This window comes from Nycticebus coucang, chromosome X (assembly GCF_027406575.1).
Source record: "Nycticebus coucang isolate mNycCou1 chromosome X, mNycCou1.pri, whole genome shotgun sequence".
Lineage (NCBI taxonomy): Eukaryota > Metazoa > Chordata > Mammalia > Primates > Lorisidae > Nycticebus > Nycticebus coucang.
In genome coordinates, this window is record NC_069804.1 from 6,893,703 (window position 1) to 6,913,165 (window position 19,463).

General features: G+C 41.9%; 1 long non-coding RNA gene across 1 annotated transcript in view; it reads left to right on the forward strand.

Annotated features, from left to right (window-relative positions):
* Positions 1-2,986: 2,986 nt before the first annotated feature.
* Positions 2,987-19,463, forward strand: part of LOC128577307 (uncharacterized) — a 96,575-nt gene continuing 80,098 nt past the window's right edge. Inside the window, exon 1 of the long non-coding RNA XR_008377555.1 lies at positions 2,987-3,156. This is a non-coding gene — a long non-coding RNA (uncharacterized LOC128577307). The remainder of the gene's footprint in view (positions 3,157-19,463) is intronic.

Genomic DNA, 19,463 nt, shown 5'->3' on the forward strand with positions numbered 1-19,463 from the left:
TTTCTGAAAAATCGATAATGACATCGAACTTGGTGAATGAACAATTTGAACAACTCATGTACATACAATTCAACTTGGATTCTGTTGCCAGAAGTCAAGATTGAACTAATTATGTTTTTATATTTAATTTATTTGATAATGCCACTTCCGTGAACGTTTTATGAAAAAATTGGAAGAACCACAGAGTGAAGCTTGCACCACATTTTATTACCATGTATAAATAAGCACATTGTAAAATGTGTATTATTGGAGTCTGAGTTGATAAAAGCATGATAGTTTCCAGCTTTTACATTTGGCATTGGGCTTTGCAGAAATTTAGCAATTACTGTTAAGAAGTTCAGGCATCCTAGACATTACGCAGGCCCAGGGGTATAATCCCAAACAGCTTAAGGAATCTAAATATTATTGGGTATGGTTCTGGTTAAGGTAAGTTTCCTTGAACATCAGGCTACAAAGTATGTTACATTCTTGTTGAATGTTTACCATAAGTTATTGTCCTTCATTTCTGCTCTTCCAGAACCTGCGTTTTGTGTGACAGGTGGCCTGGTAGGAAGGCACAAACCTTCCGGAAAGCAAGATGCACTCTAAATTCGATTCTGCCGGAAACTTAGTCAGAATGGACTCAAAAATAACTGAGGGTTACCCAGAGAGGCATCCTGGTCCACATTTATTTTCATTTTCCTTTATTCTAATTTTCATTTCTATTTGTTTTTACTTTTATAAATTTTTATCTTATATATTTTTAAGCACACAAAATATCTAAGTACATTAAACTAGTTTTGGCGTCTACTTGGCATTCTAACCAAAATGCTGTTTTAAAAATGAAGATTGTTTTTTTTTAACTCCATCATTCCTTCTACATTTCTTAGTTGGCTATCCGTGAGGAAGGTTTATCGTTTCTCTTTTATTGTTTTATTCACCCTCGGTATGGATTCAGGAACAACACAAATTAACTTTTTTGAAGTTAACCTTTAAAAATGGCACCTGTGTATTTAGCTTGTTCCCAGCATTTCATAAGTACTTTTGGACATCATATTATGATAGATTCTTAAATGTCAAGTGGAAGATTAACATGAAACCAGAATGACATTAATGAATGTATTAAATGCATGAATGAATTAAGAGAATGCATTGATGCTGAATAGATACATGCATACTGAAATACGGCATAAATACGTCTGTCTCTGGTCAGTACTTCTAATTGTTGGGGGTATCCAAAATTGATGCAGATAACTTCATAGAGTACATTGAGTCTAAGGCCATTTTTGTTTTTAGCCAAGGAACTTTAAGCATAAGAGTATCCAGAGTTCACTTTTGAACATACAAATCACGTCTGGAAATCACACTCAGTAATGATGCTACGCTAAACTATTCTAATTTAAGAAGATGTAATCGGGGGTGGCGCCTGTGGCTCAAGGAGTAGGGCACCGGTCGGTCCCATATGCCGGAGGTGGCGGGTTCAAACCCAGCCCCGGCCAAAAACCACACACACACACAAAAAAGAAGATGTAATCGGGTGTGCATGGTGGCAAAATAATTATTTTCATGGAAATCCACGAGTTTTAACATTGTAATCTTGCCTCTGGGTGTTGATTTGGTGGCCAGCTAGTTCACTGATACCAAACGCTTCCTGAACCTGAATGCTTTGGCCACTGACTGGTACTTGCAGTGGCTGAAACTACCCATTACACTTTAAGAGCGCTTATTTGCTAATTGTCATTTCTAGTTTATTAGGAGGTAGCATTGTTCCTGAAATGCCCTGCTTTGTTCGTTGTTCTGATTTCAAGACCTGTAGTAAATAGTGAATCTGCTTCTTCTTCCAGACTCCACCCTTTAAATGTCTGAAGAGCACTCACACTTCAGTGGAACTTGTCATTCTTGGATAAATTCTGTCAGTTTTTAATTCCTTTTTCAAAGATGGTTTCAATAATGATTTTCTCTCCTCTTGACGCTGTTGAGTCTCTGTCACCAAAGGTGCCAATGCTGAGTAATTAGGAGAGCAATCTGGACTACCATAACTGAGGGGGAACTAAGAGACCATGTGCACACTCTTTTTTTTCTTAAATTTCGGATTATAGGAGGGTCCAAATGTTTAGGTTACATTGTTTTCATTTCTAAGGTAAAGTTAAAGTTGTAGTTGAGCCCTTCATCCAGGGGACATGCTGAAAACCCTCCCGTTGCCCACATTAGGTTAGAACCTGCCAATCAATCACCCTTCTCCCTCACTACCTCTTTTCTCCTCCCTGTGGCTAGACAGTATTTGTGTTTTACCTTTTGTGTGGGCATGTAGTTGTTTACATATTGGTTTCATATTAGTATTGAGTACACTGGATGCTTCTTTTTCAATTCTTGAGATACTTCACTAAGAAGAATGTGTTTCTACTCAGCTCTGCTATGAAGCTAACTTATAGCTTTCACATGAAGGCTATAACCCAACTATAGCACAAGACTATGGGGAAAGAGCCAAGGAAGGGGAAGGGAGGCGGGAGGTTAGGGTGGAGGGAGGGTAATGGGTGGGGCCACACCTATGGTGCATCTTAGAATGGGTACAGGCAAAACTTACTAAAGGCAGAATACAAATGTCAACCTACAGTAACTAAAAAAATGCCATGAAGGCTACGTTGAACAGTTTGATGAGAATATTTCAGATTGTATATGAAACCCGCACATGTACCCCTCGATTGCACTAATGTATACAGCTATGATTTAACAATAAAAAAAAAAAAAAAAAAGAATGTGTTTCAGCTCCATCCAGGTAAAGACAAAAGATGTAAAGTCTCCATCTTTTCTAGTGGCTGAATAGTCCTCCACGATATATGTATACCACATTGAGCTGCAATAAACATTCTAGTGCAAGTGTCCTTGTAGTACAATTATTCTTTTCCTTCTGGGTAGATACCTAGTAATGGGATTGTGGGATCACATGGAAGGTCCACTTTTAGTTCTCTGAGGATTCTCTGTACTTTTTTTCACAGTCCCAACAGCACCCATGTGCACACTCTTTGAGAAAGGTGCACCCACCACTTTCGACTGTTGGGATATTGCAGGAGAGAGCGATGTCCACTGGACACTGGACATCCTGTGTTGGGAATGAAGACAATAGTGTTTATATCACACTGAGATGTGGTCTGACCAGGGCAGCACGTACAGGACATGGTATGTGAAATGAAATTATTCTTCTAATATGCCAATCTCTAAAAGATGGAATTTACCCACATTGCTGGCTTAGGACAAATTTTGTAGTCTACTAAAATGTCAGGATTTTTGCTTTTCCTATAACATGTTTTTGAGGTCATGGTTTATTATACAATCTTACTGTGGCTAGAAGGCTTGGGAAGTCTCTTAATTGGATGAATTGAGAATAAATATAATGAGATGATACTAAATAAATTCCATCTTGCCATTTAGCTTTGGCAAAATTATCCTGCTTAGTCTTTAAGGCTAATTATCCTGTTAAGTCTTTAATTCTTAAAAAATGCTTACCTAGCTAAAAGCATGAAACAATTATACAACACCAAGAGTTTGTCACAAAGTTTTGCTATCCTACAATATATTCAAGTTTATTTTTCATTCCCAATCCTATATTGTGAATAAAGGCAATTTTTAGAAAAGAAATAGTAAACCATAACATTATAAATAACCTAATAAAAAAGATCTTTCAGGGGCTTTTTTTTTTTGGGGGGGACAAATTCTCACTCTGTCACAGAGGCTTCAGTGCAGTGGTGTTATCATAGCTCACTGCAACCTCAAACTCCTGGGCTTAAACTTGTTTAAATTCTCCTGCCTCAGCTTCTGTAGGAGCTAGGATTACAGGTACATACCACCACACATGGTTAATTTTTTATTTTTTGTAGAGATGAGGTCTTACTGTGTTGTCCAGGCTGGCCTGGAACTCCTGCTGCAAGCAGTCCTCCCACCTCAGCCTCCCAAAGTGGTGAGATTATAGGCCTCAGCCACTGTGCCCAGCCGGGGGCTTATTGTTTGATTAAATAAAGGTGTGACAGATGTTAGAAAGCCTTTTAAAGTTGTTCACAGAGTATAATAAGTAATATCCATAGCAGTTGTGTAATCTGAAATGACAACTTCTAAAAAGGGATAAGTTTGGGCAACCTGTAAAAGAGAGGTGGATGTGGTCAAGGAGAAAAGAACTGCTTTGGTCTTCATCTGTCAACACAGTTTATTTCAACACATTAAGCCATTTAGGTTCCACAAAACATTCACTCGGGAGAAATCTATAGTCATAGCCCCAAGAATACTGTCTTTCTAAAGTTGACATGTTTATACTGGGAAATAAATATTTTTGACAGTTGATCACTACTTGATGTTTAATTAAAGCTACTGTTGGTAGTTAAAAAAAAATGCACATATGGGGCGGCGCCTGTGGCTCAGTGAGCAGGGCACCGGCCCCATATACCAAGGGTGGCGGGTTCAAACCCAGCCCCAGCCCCAGCCAACCTGCAACAAAAAAATAGCCGGGCGTTGTGGCGGGCGCCTGTAGTCCCAGCTACTCAGGAGGCTGAGGCAGGAGAATCGCTTAAGCACAGGAGTTGGAGGTTGCTGTGAGCCGTGTGAGGCCACGGCACTCTACCGAGGGCCATAAAGCGAGACTCTGTCTCTACAAAAAAAAAAAAAAAAAAAAATGCATATATGTCCCTTTATCTGAAAATCTCCTAAAGAGTGTGGCTAAGTGTGTTCATTCTCTTTCATAAACCAGCAGAAAAATGAATTCTATCCCAAAAGAAGTAAGCTTTGCTGTCGGTGGCCCTCCTTCAGCACGGAGGCGAGCCCTACAGTGACTATCTGTCCCCGCAGCTGTGTGCATTTCTGACACTTGTCACAGTAAATCACCTTTGCACAGGGAAGTTCATTCATGTGATAAAAGCAGAGGAACAACAGAAAGAAGGAAGTTTTACGACTTTAGGCCACTTTTGGTGTTTCGGCCTACTAAGGAATCACAAAACAGTCTTATAATCCTGCTTTACGCCTAAGGAGGTGGTTGCTGAAGCCCATTTTTCACCAGAAGACTCCGCAAAGAGCCTGAGGTTCAGCTATTCCCTTGCAAAATCTACTGGCTCCAAAAGAGTGATTTAGGAGACATGTTTGATTCTACTTTATCCACTGAGGTAGCACAGAATTTATTTATGACATTGCAGTAAGTAGCAGCCAAAAGAGTAAACAAGAAACACCAAGGTGATTTTTCCCACTGTATAGTGGCAATGGATGGGTGAGAAATGTATGTGCGTACGTGTGCACACACACGACATATGCGTCTGTGTGTGTCTGGGGTGGAGAGGGGAGAGAGCGCACCAGAAGATAAGCAACTCAAACTACCCAGGGTTGGGGCACACACTGAACTCAAACTACCCAGGGCGGGGGGCGCACACCGAACTCAAACTACCCAGGGCGGGGGGCGCACACCGAACTCAAACTACCCAGGGCGGGGGGCGCACACCGAACTCAAACTACCCAGGGCGGGGGGCGCACACCGAACTCAAACTACCCAGGGCGGGGGGCGCACACCGAACTCAAACTACCCAGGGCGGGGGGCGCACACCGAACTCAAACTACCCAGGGCGGGGGTGCACACCGAACTCAAACAGCAGGAATTAAACAGTAAAGCAGATTGCAATAAGACATTTCTATGAGATATTTATGGGTTATCTAAATTCTCGTTTCCTGAAAGTCACACCAAAGAGATGTTTAATGCACCTTCCTCTCTGCCATGTGGAACTGGCGTTTATCCTCAGAGCCTGTGCCCCTTCCAGTGGAGTGTAGCCAGCTGTTCATTAGAGCATAAGAGAGAGAGAGAGAGTGTGTGTGTGTGTGTGTGTGCACCTTTCTAAACACTGAGTTCTCTACATGGTTTGTTCTTGAATTACACACCAAGCCTGCACATGCTCTTCCTTCCACCTTGACTTGGAAATATTGATGAGTGATTAATAGGCTGGCCTGGCCGTCAAAACCAGCTCCTGGAGACTTGTTAGGGGAACCCTCAGGACTGCCTTCTCCTTCCCCTTTCATTTTCCTCCTGGACGAGGCAGACCGATAATGTCCTTGGCTGCTCCTTGGCCCATGTTCCCATCGCACACTGAATCCACCCCAGTCATGACCACCCCAGACTGGTCCTTTCCCGAGCTCATCCCCTGCCTCTTGGCAGGACTCAGCAACCCATCAGCTGTTGTCCAGGTCTTTGTCGTAGGGGCCTGTGCACAGGGCCACTGGTGATGGACATCTTTACAACAAACGGCGAGGAGAAGCAGAAAGAAAAGGAGCCGGCAAAGGAGGATCTCTGCACCGCATTGCAGCAGGGCTGTCCTAACACCTGGCAGCGCTCTGCTCTTCAGACGGGAATCATTTCACAACGAGTGAAGGAAGCAGGCTTGGGACCGGGTATCTAGAACAGGACAATTACCATTCACCATAGATGAAAGTGGCAAGTGACATCTTTTTCCGAGAGTGTAATTCCAGCTGATGCCCAAGTTGGCAACATACGAAGTTGCCTTCTAAGATTTCTATGGGACTTTCGAGTGTCACTGAGCAAATCCCTTGCAGAGGCTTTCAAGCTTCACTCTGACCTCTTCAGAGCCCTGGACGCTGTGGAAGTGAAGTGAGCACTGTTTGTTTTGTTGGCTGCTACTATGGAGATGTCACAAGTCTGGCAGACTTGACCCATATTCTAACCTTCAGCTCCAAAAACGTCAAATACAAGTGAGGAAAAAAGAGTGCCATGTCTATTTACAGAGCATAATATGAAAGAGTCTGGTTTTATTTTTCAACAGCATCATACAATTCAAACTTCATAATGAAGAAGTTGCTTTAGTTGAATAACACTATTCCATGGGGAAATTCTTCTGGTGATGGACATCTTTACAACGGGATATATTCCTGTGGGGTTGTCTGTCAGATGAGCCTAGACACCACACGCTAAGGATGATGCGATCAGAGGCTGTAGAACTTTGGAACATTCTACTTTAGCATATTCTGACTGTTTAGTTCCCCTTGTTACAAACACAAGGACCTCATCATCTTTCAGCTTTATACTTCTGAAAGACTGACGTCTGCTCTCCTCGTCTAAAACATTAGATTTAAGTAGAAAATTTTAGTATTTAACTTGATAGTTTAAATGCTATTAATACTAATGTTGTCTTTCAACTTTCTAAGAGGGAGACTTCTCAAGGTCAATTGGATTCATCCTGAATTTTATTTCTGCTCTGTTTGGAAAGCAGATGCTAGCGGCATGGGTTGTCCTGAAAGGAAGATGTTGAAAACAAATCTGCGTCTCACCTGAATGTGTCAGGGAGCGGGGTGTGTTTAATATGCAATGAATCTGCATCTCACCTGAGTGTGTTGGGGGGGGAGGTGTTTAATATTCATCCCTGACATGTGAGGAAGTCATGACAGTGAAAACGCAAGTCTGAAACGGAGCTGTGAGGATGGGACTCAAGCCAGGCAGGGTTTTTCTCCAGCCTTCTGATCTTTCCGGCTCGCTAACCTCTCTCTATGCTCTGGTCCTTATTAGCTCTGAACTTGAAAGATGGGCCTATCTAAGGAGGAGTGTCTTTGACCTTCTGTGTATTTACGTTGCCTGGCTGTTCAGTCTGAGAAAGCAGGCATAATGTGCTATGGGGAGCAAATACATCAATGGTGGACTGGGGCACTCTCCCTTTTTCTTTAATCCACAAAGAGACATTTCCAGTCAATTACTTAACAGGCACGTGAATTCCAGGAGGCAGGTTCTGTGCCCTCCCTTGTAGCTCCACGACCCCCCAAATACGCTGACATTTAATTCATGGCATTGAAACTCCTTTGCACCTGTCTCTGCTTCCCCCTGGGACTCCTGGGGGAAGAGACTCGGCATGTTTTGTGTCCCAGCACACGACGTGATGTCTGGCATCAAGCAGACATTCAAGCTTCATGAGACCGTCACCAGCCATGAAGGTAACAGCACATGCAGTGCCCTAGACCTCGAGAGCAGCTGGAGCGGTGCTCTGAAGCCGCAAGGTCTCTGTTTTCTAGTATTAGCATCAATAGAGGGAGAGGCACCGGGGCTTGACAGAGAATGTAACGCAGCCTTTTCTGGACAAGCCAGAACATCTACTCCATTCCCCTCCCACAGTGAGGGTGCACATGACGTCCCCGACGCCTGGGATGTCTCCCTCAGAACGCCACCTTGCTGAAGAGGTGTCCCACTGAACTCACTCAAGGACAGGGCCCCAGGACAGCCAGGACCCCAGAGACAGAGAAGGCTGAAAGACAAGTCTGATCGACCTCAACGCTGCTGCTGTCCTGGCCTCAGCACGTTGCTAATGTTCACACTCCTCCGTCCTCCTTCCTCTCCCTTCCATTTCCACCACCACTGTGCTTCAAGCTAAGGGTGGTGTCCCCTCAGGGTCCGCGTGCGTGCAGCCCCTGTCTGGCTGTGGTGACAGTTATGTGGGACATGCGGTCTGGATGGCAGGTCACAGGATTGCAGGGATGGGTGTGAGCCAAGAGACTTCTTGGGACTTTGGCCCTGAGCTGGAACCTCCGTCATACTGCTCAGTTCCAATGGGCCATCCAAGTCCCCCCACCACGGCCAGGGGCAATGTGGCAGGAAGCAAGCACAGCCCCCGCTGCAGACCTGTGCACGGCAAGGCCATCATTGCTCAGAGGCGCCGGGTTCCTAGAGCAGGAAGGCGGGAAGAGGTGAGAGCAGGGAGGGATTCAGCCTCACGGCTACAGCTGGGATGTCCGTAAGCTTCTAGAAGTTCTGAGATACTTTGTCTGCCATTTTACTCTTCCCAACTGTATAGCAAAATTGTTGTGTTCTTCCCAGAGCAAAAGAAGAGAGAGACAGAGAGGGACAGGGGAGAGGGGAGGGAGGGAGGGGAGAGGGAGAAAGGGAGACAAAAGGGGAGAAAGAGAAAAGAAGTTTGATTTAAACAAAATTACAAGTAGGAAAAATCAAAATGTTCTTGGACACTGAAGAGGGAATCGTTTGTTACAGGGAAGATAAAAGTAATTATAATAATGGCTTTCATAGACAGGCTTCCGGGGTGTGTGTGCACAGTCCTGTTGATAACAAAAACTGTAACAGCATCCAGATGCCCCAGAGACCTACACACCGAGAGAGCTGACTTTGCTAAGATTGTCTGTACCACGGATGGGACGGGAGCTGGGCAACAGGATGCCTTACATACTTTAAATATTTAAACATCATGTCCACGTGATCCCAGAGAGTAAGGCTTATTATTATAACTGTTTTTTCATGGCATCAGGGAGGTCAATTTGTCTCAGTACACACTTTAACACGCGTGTGGATTCGTAATCTCTGAAATCATTCTTGATTAAGAACTCCCGAAAAACCTCATATATACGCCAGATGACTAGATAAGCCAGAAAGAGGCTTCCGTAATTTAAAATAGAAATGCTCTTGTTTTTCTTTCTAAATACCATTTGAGAAAAAGCAGACAGCCCAAGGTGGGTTTCATCTTAATTTATCTCTATTTCCTTTCTAAGCATTTAATCTCTGATAGCAATTCATGCGTTACAGGGCTTGCGATCTGGGTGAGAGGGGAGAGGGATGACCCGCCCATCCTGTCTTAAACTGCCTCGGGTGTATTACAGCAGGGGCCCGGAGCCCTTACTTACGAACGTTAGGAAGGATTACCCTGTAGGATCACCCACTTGCCATCCTTTTCAGTGCTACAACGATGTGAGACGTTGATGCTTTCCCACCTCCCGGCATCCAGTCTGAACCAAGTACAGGGCGTAATTCATCAGCTCATGTTATATTTACTTGCTTTGGTTTGGTTAATTTATTTTCCAAACCAGAACATTTTTTTAAAAATTTGAAAAAGTTTTTTGGAAAATAATTGTCTCGGTCTGGATTGTGGTTACTGTTGTTGAAGAAGATAATGACCTGGGATAATGTCGGGTTCTGGCTGGTTCTAAATAAGACCCACCGGATGGAGGATCCCTACCTCCTGTGGTCTAGTGCTTTGAGAAGGTTTATCAGACAAAAACAGGGGCTTAGGTGACCCGGTTGGGCTGCACACTTAACAGACAGGACGATGCCTTTTTGCTCACAGCATGCTGGATTGCATGCCTGCAACTGTAGTCAAGATAACGGGTTGCAATCTGAATCAGAATACGTATGGTCAGTTCCGTAATACATGTAACATTCACGTACGGAAATAAATGATAAATTGGGGCAGCAAAGACTGTTCTGAGAATCAGGGGTCCTCAAACTACAGCCCGCGAGCCATATGAGGCGGTGTGATTCTATTTGTTCACATTTTGTTTTTTACTTCAAAATATGTGCAGTGTGCATAGGAATTTGTTCATAGTTGTTTTTTTTTTTTTTTTTTACTATAGTCTGGCCCTCCAATGGTCTGAGGGACAGTGAACTGACCCCCTGTTTAAAAAGTTTGAGGACGCCTGTCTAGATCTTTCTATTCTGGCCAAATTAAGTAATAGAATTGCCTGCATAGAGAGTGGTGGTTTTTAACCTTTTTAAATTCATGGCACACTTGAACCTATAGTTAAACTTCCACAGCGCACTTAAATTATGTTGATCAAAAAAGTAAAAAAAAAAAAGAATATACTTACTGTGTTTTGAGCTTCTTTAGAAGATAATTAAGGATATTTAAAAATTTGCGTGGCATGCCTTCAATCCTGTCATGGTCTACTGGCTGAAAATCGCTGCTCTAGAACTTAGGATAGCAAGAAAGAAAACTGTGCTTTATTTTGCAATATGAGAGAGAGAGAGACAGACAGAGGTGGGGGGGGCGGTGTTTGTGTATCTCAAGAGCAAATGTTGAGATCAAGATTTTGATGTGGAGGCAGACGTGATCCTAGGAAACATCCATGGAAGAAAAGTCAGGGAAGGTACAGGCAGGAGCTAACAGCGGGCGTGTTACCCAGCAAGTTAGCTCCGTGGGGGGCAGGTGGCCCTTCATTCCAGCGGGGATCTCTGGGAGGCACAGCCCAGCACACACCACCGAGTTCTTACTCCCAGCAGGAGAGGGGCTGGCGAGGTTAGCCATCAGCCGTCAGCCAGGGCAGGAGGCCTGCACTTCCTGGCCTTCCCAGCATGCTGTGTCCTTGCCAGAGCAGGCTCTGGGGGCCAGGAAAGAGGCTGAGGCAGAAAGGCACAGGTCCTGGGACTTGGAAGGCTGGGACACACACCAGACCAGTGCTCCTGAAAACTGCGAGCCCCAAGGACACACGGGCACCATAGTTCTGTCTGTATCTATAACTGTATGCGTATATCTGCCTTTGCGTCTGTAAATACATGTGCATACATCTGTTTATACACAGATGATTGTGACTTGGCCCAAACAAATTTGAGACTTGGATGCAGACTACTCTCACCAGGGTCGGGTGATATCTCAGGGTGGTTTTGATTTGTATTTCTCTGACAATCAGAGACAGTGAGCATTTTTTCAAATGTTTGTTAGCCATTCCTCTGTCTTCATCAGAGAAAGTTCTGTTCTATCTCTTGCCCAGTGGTAGATGGGATTGTTTGCTCTTTCTTTGCTGATTAATTTGAGTTCTCTATAGATTCTAGTTATCAACCCTTTGTCAGATTCATGCCCTGAAAATATCTTCTACCGTTCTGAAGGCTGTCTTTTTGCTTTACTTATTGTGGCCTTAGCTGTGCAGCTTAGCTAAGTCCCGTGTGTTTCTTTTTGTTGTTGTTGCAATGGCTGCTGAAGTCTTTGTCATAGAATCTTTCCTCAACAAATTTGAAAAACTGTTCAATATCACTAATCATCAGCAACATGCAAATTAAAACCACGGTGACATAGCACCTTACCCCTGTAAGAGTGGCTACTATTAAAAAGCCAAAAAAACAACAGATGCTGGTGTGTGTGCAGAGAGAAAGGAGCACTTAGACACTGGTGGTGGGACTGCGGATTAGAACACCCTCTATTGAAAACAGTATGGAGACTCCTCAGAGAAACAAATATAGACCTACCATTTGACCCAGAATTCCGCGACTGGAGATACACACAGAGGAAAAGAAGTTGTTTTGTCAAAAAAAAAAAAATGCACTTGAATGTTTATTGCAGCACAATTCATAAAAACAAAACAAAAATGCTCAGATCTTATAAAACACTTTCATAAACAAAGGAAGCTAGATAACAACAGTACAGAATGACTTCAAAAAACTAATGATTTGTAAATTGGTTGATTCTTTTGTAAATAGAAGGAAAACATTGTATTAAACAACATCTAGATAAAAGGAAAAGTCATAAGTAATTTATCTAGCAAGTAATGAAAAGGTAACTTCTGTATCCCCAAACGACAACAAGCCTATCCACATACACTTGTGCTTTCACTATTAGAAAGAAAAAACTGAATATAAAAGAAAGATACGTGGGAGCCTGTAGCTGAATGGTTAGAGAACCGGCCCTGTGCACCAGAGGTGGTGGATTCAAGCCCGGCCCGGGACTGCTGAACAACAACAAAAAAAAAAAGAAATCTGTATTCAGGATAAGAGACTAGAAAAAAATGTATGGCTTGGTGCCTATAGCTCAGCGGCTAAGGTGCTAGCCACATACACCGGAGCTGGAGTGTTCAAATCCAGCCCAGGCCCGCCAAACAACAATGACAACTACAACCAAAAAATAGCCGGGCGTTGTGGTGGGTGCCTGTAGTCCCAGCTACTTGGGAGACTGAGGCAAGAGATTAAGCCCAAGATTTTGAGATTGCTGTGAGCTGTGATGACATGGCAATCTACCCAGGGTGACAGCTTGCAACTCTGACAAAAAAAAAAAAAAGAGAGAAAAAATGTAAACTGCAAAATAAAAGAGAACAAAGGTAAAAGAGGAAATTACTAAAATAGTATAAATAGTAGCAATCAAAAATATATTAGAACATTATTTGCATTATTTCTTTGAAATTAACTATAAAACTAACTACTAGCATATTATAAATTACACAATAATAAGAGACACGAAAAATGAATGCAATTATGATTAAAAATGGTGATACGACCAGAGACTTAAGAGTATTAAAAGACTGATAGCAGCATATTCTGTGTCCTTTTATGGCAGCAACATGAAAATTTTGAAGAAAATGGTTGATATCCTGCAAAAATATTTAAACTTGCTTCTCAAAGAGGCAGAACACTGAATCTACAAATAATCAAGGAAGGTGTTGAAAGGGTAATTAAAGAGATGCCAGCTTAAAAAATAATATACATTAGCCCCAGTTGGTTCTACAGCTGAGTTCTATTTGAGCTTTAAAGTACAAATCATTTCAAGGTAACATAAACTTTTCTAAGCTAAAGAAAAAGCTGGAAAATTGCCCAATTTCATGATGTTAACATGACCATGACTCCACAACTTGCTAAAGTGATTACAAAATGATTGACAAAATTATAGAATAATTCTACCTGGTTATTTTGAAAGCTCTGTGTAAACATTCTAAATAAATTATTAGTCTATAGAATTTAAAGGTATTCAAGAGAGTGAACAATATACTTAATACTGGCAAAAAGCATGAGAAAACGGTTTAAGATCATTTATTCTTTTAACAAATTACAGGAGAAAAACGTCTGTTTATATTCATAAAAGGTGATGATAGAAAGGATTTGTTAAATTCTGCAGCTATTTCTAAGAAAAATCTACGTGGGGTATGACTTGAAGAAGATGATGAAATACTTGATAGCAAGTAACACAGTAGAGAAAAAAGCAAGGATACATCTCTATTCATATCAAGAAAAAACCAGGATGAACACCTTACCACTCCTAGTCAACATTGCTTTGTGGGCGGTGCCTGTGGCTCAAGAAACAGGGCACCGGCCCCATATACCAGGGGTAGTGGGTTCAAGCCCAGCCCCAGCCAAAACCCCAAAAAGAAACATTGCTTTGAAAATTCTTGCCAAAGCAGAAAGGTACATTCTTAAAAGTTATATATATATATATTTTTAAAGTTCCAGAAATATTTAGTATGGGGATACTAATAGCATATATCCAGAGAAAGAAGAAACAATGAAAAGTAATTAAGAATTAGGAATTATTGAGAGAAATTCATTAAAATAAATGATACAGGCCATATGTGTCAAAATTTTCTTGCTGTATTAGCAATATACAGTAGGATATTTTTGAAAATTGAAAAGATTATATGTTTTATTTATAATAGCAACCAAAAGTACAGAATGATTACTAAAAATAGATTTTAATTACATATATCATACGCACACATTTTTTATCTTTTCTTCTTCATATCCCGCCTCTTTCTCTCTGTCTCTCTGAATATATGTCTCCAGCAGGTCCACGTTTATATCCAGGGACAAAACCATGTCCTCAATAAATGGAGAAATATATAATATTCTTGGCTGGATGGATTGACAAAAAAAAATGGTGCTTCAAAGTCAGTGTTTTTTTGTTTGTTTGTTTGTTTTCTTTTTCTGGAAATTTTTAATTAAAATTTAATTTCTTTAATAGTTATCCGATTATTTCAATTGTCTGTTTCATCATGACTGAGTTTTGGTAGTATATGGTTTTTGAAGAGTTTTGAAGAGTTAGTCATTTTGTCTAAGTTGTTGAATTTATGACAGTTACTCATATATTTCCCAATTTTCTTTTTTTTTAATTATTGAATCATAGCTGTGTACATTAATGCAATCATGGGACACCATACACTGGTTTTATAGACCGTTTGACACATTTTCATTACACTGGTTAACATAGCCTTCCTGGCATTTTCTTAGTTATTGTGTTAAGAAATCTATATTGTATATTTACTAAGTTTCACATGTACCCTTGTAAGATGCACCGCAGGTGTAATCCCATCAATCACCCTCCCTCCACCCATTCTCCCCTCTCCCACCCCCTCCCTCCTCTCCCTCTCCCTCTTCCCCATATTCTTAGGTTGTAACTGGGTTATAGCTTTCATATGAAAGCCATAAATTAGTTTCATAGTAGGGCTGAGAACATTGGATACTTTTTCTTCCATTCTTGAGATACTTTACTAAGAAGAGTATGTTCCAGCTCCATCCATGTAAACATGAAAGAGGTAAAGTCTCCATCCTTCTTTAAGGCTGCATACTATTCCATGGTGTACATATTTGCAAGCAGCATCCTGTAGTTAGCAGAGAATAGAAAGGTCCCAGAGACAGCAGCATGCATGTTCACTCTCCCGCCTCCCAGGCCACCGTGAATGAAATAAAGCTGAAGGTGCTGCTGCTCAGCACATCTGCCTGTCGAGGGGACTGGAATGTCCTCTTTTTTTTGTTCCCACAACTAAAGCACCATGAGACCCAGGCAGAGAGACAAGAAGGAGGCATTGCACTGAGACACCAGACTGTCTCCTTCCCCCTCGTTAGCTCACCAAGACTCAAACACTTCTGTTTACAATACTCCTGGGACATTAATACATAAGCATGAAATGCTGGGAAAACCAAAGCCCTGTCATCCCAGGAGGGGAACCTCACAAGCCCCACAGAGGGTAGTGAGGACGTTCTCACTGTTGCGACTGCTGTCACCCGTGCCGTGATTACAGCGGCAACATCACTGGGCAGGCAGATTTCTGATTTTCTTTCCCAGGTGGTACAGAAAAGCAGACAGTTATACCCACAACTGCTGGTGGGGTCTGCTCTTGAAACTCGAGACATCATTCCACGGGGCTGTTGTGAGGTTAGTGGGCTTTTTCCACCGTCTTTCCTTAATCCTGATGAAAACTGGCATTTTTTTTTTAACTTGGTGACAATTTGGAAATTTTAATGTAATTTATGTTTTGTTTACATTCATATTTGCCATGATTATTCTTCTAAAAGGGAAGATGTATTGCATCTGCTAATCATTTGGCATTGACTAGGAGATGGCATGATTGGTGATAAATATTTCCATCTGGAATTGTAAAGTCTATGAAACGCCTCCCCATTCTGAACCACAGTTTTTCTCTCTCGGTCTTTAGCATGATCATGCCCTCCCAAGGAGGTGAAAAATACTCCTCTTTTACTGAAAATAACTTTAAACAAAATCCCTTATTTGTTAAACTTTTTTGCATGACAACGGGCTTTCTTAAGATTTCATCATCTTTGATTTTATGTGTCAGCAAAGCCAGATGTCGCTGGTGCACCTGCACATATAAAAAAAAAAAAAAACACAAACATGCAGCATTCTCATCCATTATTTGATAACTCTAGCTAGAACCAATGGGAAATGAATGTATACAATTTTTTTTTTTTAATCACTACCTTTGACTAGTAGAACAATAATTCCGTCTTCCTGAAATATTCCCTAGACATGATGTAAGCCTTGGAAGCCCAGTTAGGAATGCTGCCCTCTCCACAGCTGGAGAGTTCTTCCCAATGTTTGCTTGATTCATGCGAAATTAGAATTGTAATAATAAATGAGTCTATGCCAGACTTTTAAAGACACATGGAGGTGGGGCAGCATCTGTGGCTCAAGGAGTAGGGCGCCAGCCCCACATACTGGAGGTGGCGGGTTCAAACCTGGTCCTGGCCAAAAAAAAAGACACACAGGAGGCACTTGCTGAAAATATTGTTTTTAAATACAACATTTTAAAGGCAGGAAGCCAGAAAGACTACAAGAAACACTACAAGCCAATACTTGTTCTCTGACCAATTTCAAGAGGCATCTACTGAAAAATGAGTAACAGTTTTATTAACATTCCACTGTCTCCTTGGTTAGCAAGGGAAGTGGAGAGATTCTCACTTCACTCTCCCTAGCTGCAAATTAAAACATCTTTGCAATTTTAGACATCTTTTTACGACTCGTTTTCTAGAAAATCTATACAGAATTTCATGTGCATTTTATGACTTTTATCATTTGCTTTGATGTAAACGATCAGCACGGTTTGAAACAAAAATGACTACGAGTGTGGGTTAAAAACTCCCTAATATAAAAACTCCAAAATGTCCTTGTTTTGTATAAAAACATAGATATGCATGTGATTTCAGATAAACAATTTATATATTTGCACAAAGAATCATATTTATAATTCTATTTCTTAAAAAATAAAAATAGACTCGGCACCTGTAGCACAGTGGTTACAGAGCCAGCTACATGCAACCGAGGCTGGCGGGTTCAAGCCTGGCCCAGGCCAGCTAAACAACAATAACAACTATAGCAAAAAATAGCTGGACGTAGTGGTGGGCGCCTGTGGTCCCAGCTACTTGGGAGGCTGAGGCAAGGGATTCACTTAAGCCCAAGAGTTTGAGGTTGCTATGAGCTGTGATGCCACGGCACTCTACCAAGGGTGACATAGTGAGACTGTCTCAAAAAAAAAAATAATAATAATAATAAATAAATATAACCACACTTAGAAAAGACGTCTGTACTTTGCACACAGCAGATGTTCTAGAGATTTTCACTTGATTAATTACTGTTTCATGCTTCCATCGTGGGTGGAAATTCCAAGAACCACATATCAGACATGTTCTTAGAGTCTAAGAATGCTTCCCTGACACCAGGGAGTTCCAGCTGACACCTCACCTGTGTTTATGTCAACTTGCTAAACAACATCAGGGTACTTTGTGAGGCTTTTTGTCACCTCAGAGTTTGTATGTTACTAAGATTTATATTCTGAAGATGAAAATGTGTCCTACCGGTTATGCCTGACAAAGTCAGAATTAGAAAGACCCAGAAGGACAACATCTCACGTTGCCAGTTACATGTGGCCAGAGTTTGTCTTTTACAAATTCTATTTCATTCATTTAGTTGATTGATCAGTGATATGAGGTCGATCAAGGATTTCAAGATAAGATGAAATGTACTAACGTCACCAAAGGCAACACAACAAACCTAAAGGGCCTTGCATCCACAGAGCAGCTGGGCAGTCGTCCCGATGTTTTGGTGTTGCAAACAGCCTTTGATGGAGCTTAAGTAGGTCACTGTGCTAGCTAAAGCTGGTCCTGTAAAGCTCTGTACAGGGTGTCACAGCCAAGCTCCCAGGAAATGACAGGTGAGATGAACGCGGATTCTGTGTCATGGTACGGACAGGAAAACTACAGGAAACTTCTGGAGAAAAGAGGAAAGATGCAGCCATCTACTTCTACAAACGCTAGTGAAGAGTTTGGGCATGGGGGAGGCGTGGAGGGTATTTTCATGCTGAAATTCACTATACACACAATTCTAATCTTTGTGTTTTGTCGGGAAGTTCTTACCCAAATGTATGGGTTCCCCTTTCAAAAACAAAAAACTAACTAAATTTCATTTTTAGTTAATAAAATTTTTTTACCTGTGAATAGCCATGTCCAAAGAAGTTAGAACTCCATCGTAGGTTTACCAAGGATAAAAGAAAAATGTTGAGTTCTTCAATTAAACAAGGAATCGAGATTGTTTATCATCATTGGTGTTGGACAATGGATGTAAACGACTTAACTGGAATATACAGACAACACTTAAATAACGCGCCATTAATAGAGAAACAGTGTGCTTTCCCTGAACCAGTATTTTTCCCTCTCCATTTTCATCCTATTTTGATCAAAATCATCCTCTGGCCCGAGAGAAGGGCTGGCTAACTATGTTCGCGGGGCAGCCAGGAGGGCCTGCCAAAGCATGGGACAAGTTGTGCACGTCCCCGTGGACCAGATGGGGGTCACACAGGAGTGCACACTGCGTGCTCAGGGTGGACAGGAGGTATCCAAGGACCCACTGAAAGAAAATCCTGGGGAGCATGTTTGGGTTAAAGAGAACTGGAGAACAGAAAAGCTCACCTGGCAACATCTGATGTCACCAAAGTACCACAAAAGGCAACCAATCAATTCCTGGAATCGGCCAGACACCACCTCCAGGAAGCTGATTTCCAAGGGTGCATCAGTGATGACTTGTAGCTAATGTCCCAAGACTTAGCACTTGTGGTGTAAAAATATAGCAGTCCTTTATTATTGTTGTTGTTGTTATCTCTTTTCCTCTGAGGGCTGACTGCGCTCGGGCAGATAACCTGCTCAGAGTCTCTTTTGTGGTTACAGCTTTCACAGTGGCTGAGACTGGAGGCTTCAGGGAATTTAACTCATGCACTGAGTGGTGGCTGGGGCTGGCAGGCTACCATTGAAGACGTTAAAATGACAGTGCTTGGCCTCCCAGGGTGGCCGCGGCTTCCTCCTTCAGCAAGGTCACTGGGTCCTAGGAGCAGGGAAAGAGAGGGGGACAAAAAGAAACTACCACCTGTTATAACCCAGCTCTGAAAGTCACATAATCACCTTGCCCCGTGTACTTATAAGAAGTAAGCTACTAAAGCCAGTCCATCTCCAGGGGGAGGAATTTGATTGCACCTTTTTGTGGGAGGTGTGCCAAAGAATTTTCATGAGATGCTTCAATGAAAATTGCCATCATTCTCCCCACTTGGCCATATGTCCAAATGTGGTCCATGCTGGTATGATCTTGTAGCTAACACCATGGTTTACCCTTTACAAAAATATGCATAAGACGGGAAAGACGTAAAACTCTGCAAGTTGTTTTCATGATTTGATTTTAAAAAACTGCTTTTGCTATCCCTGCCTT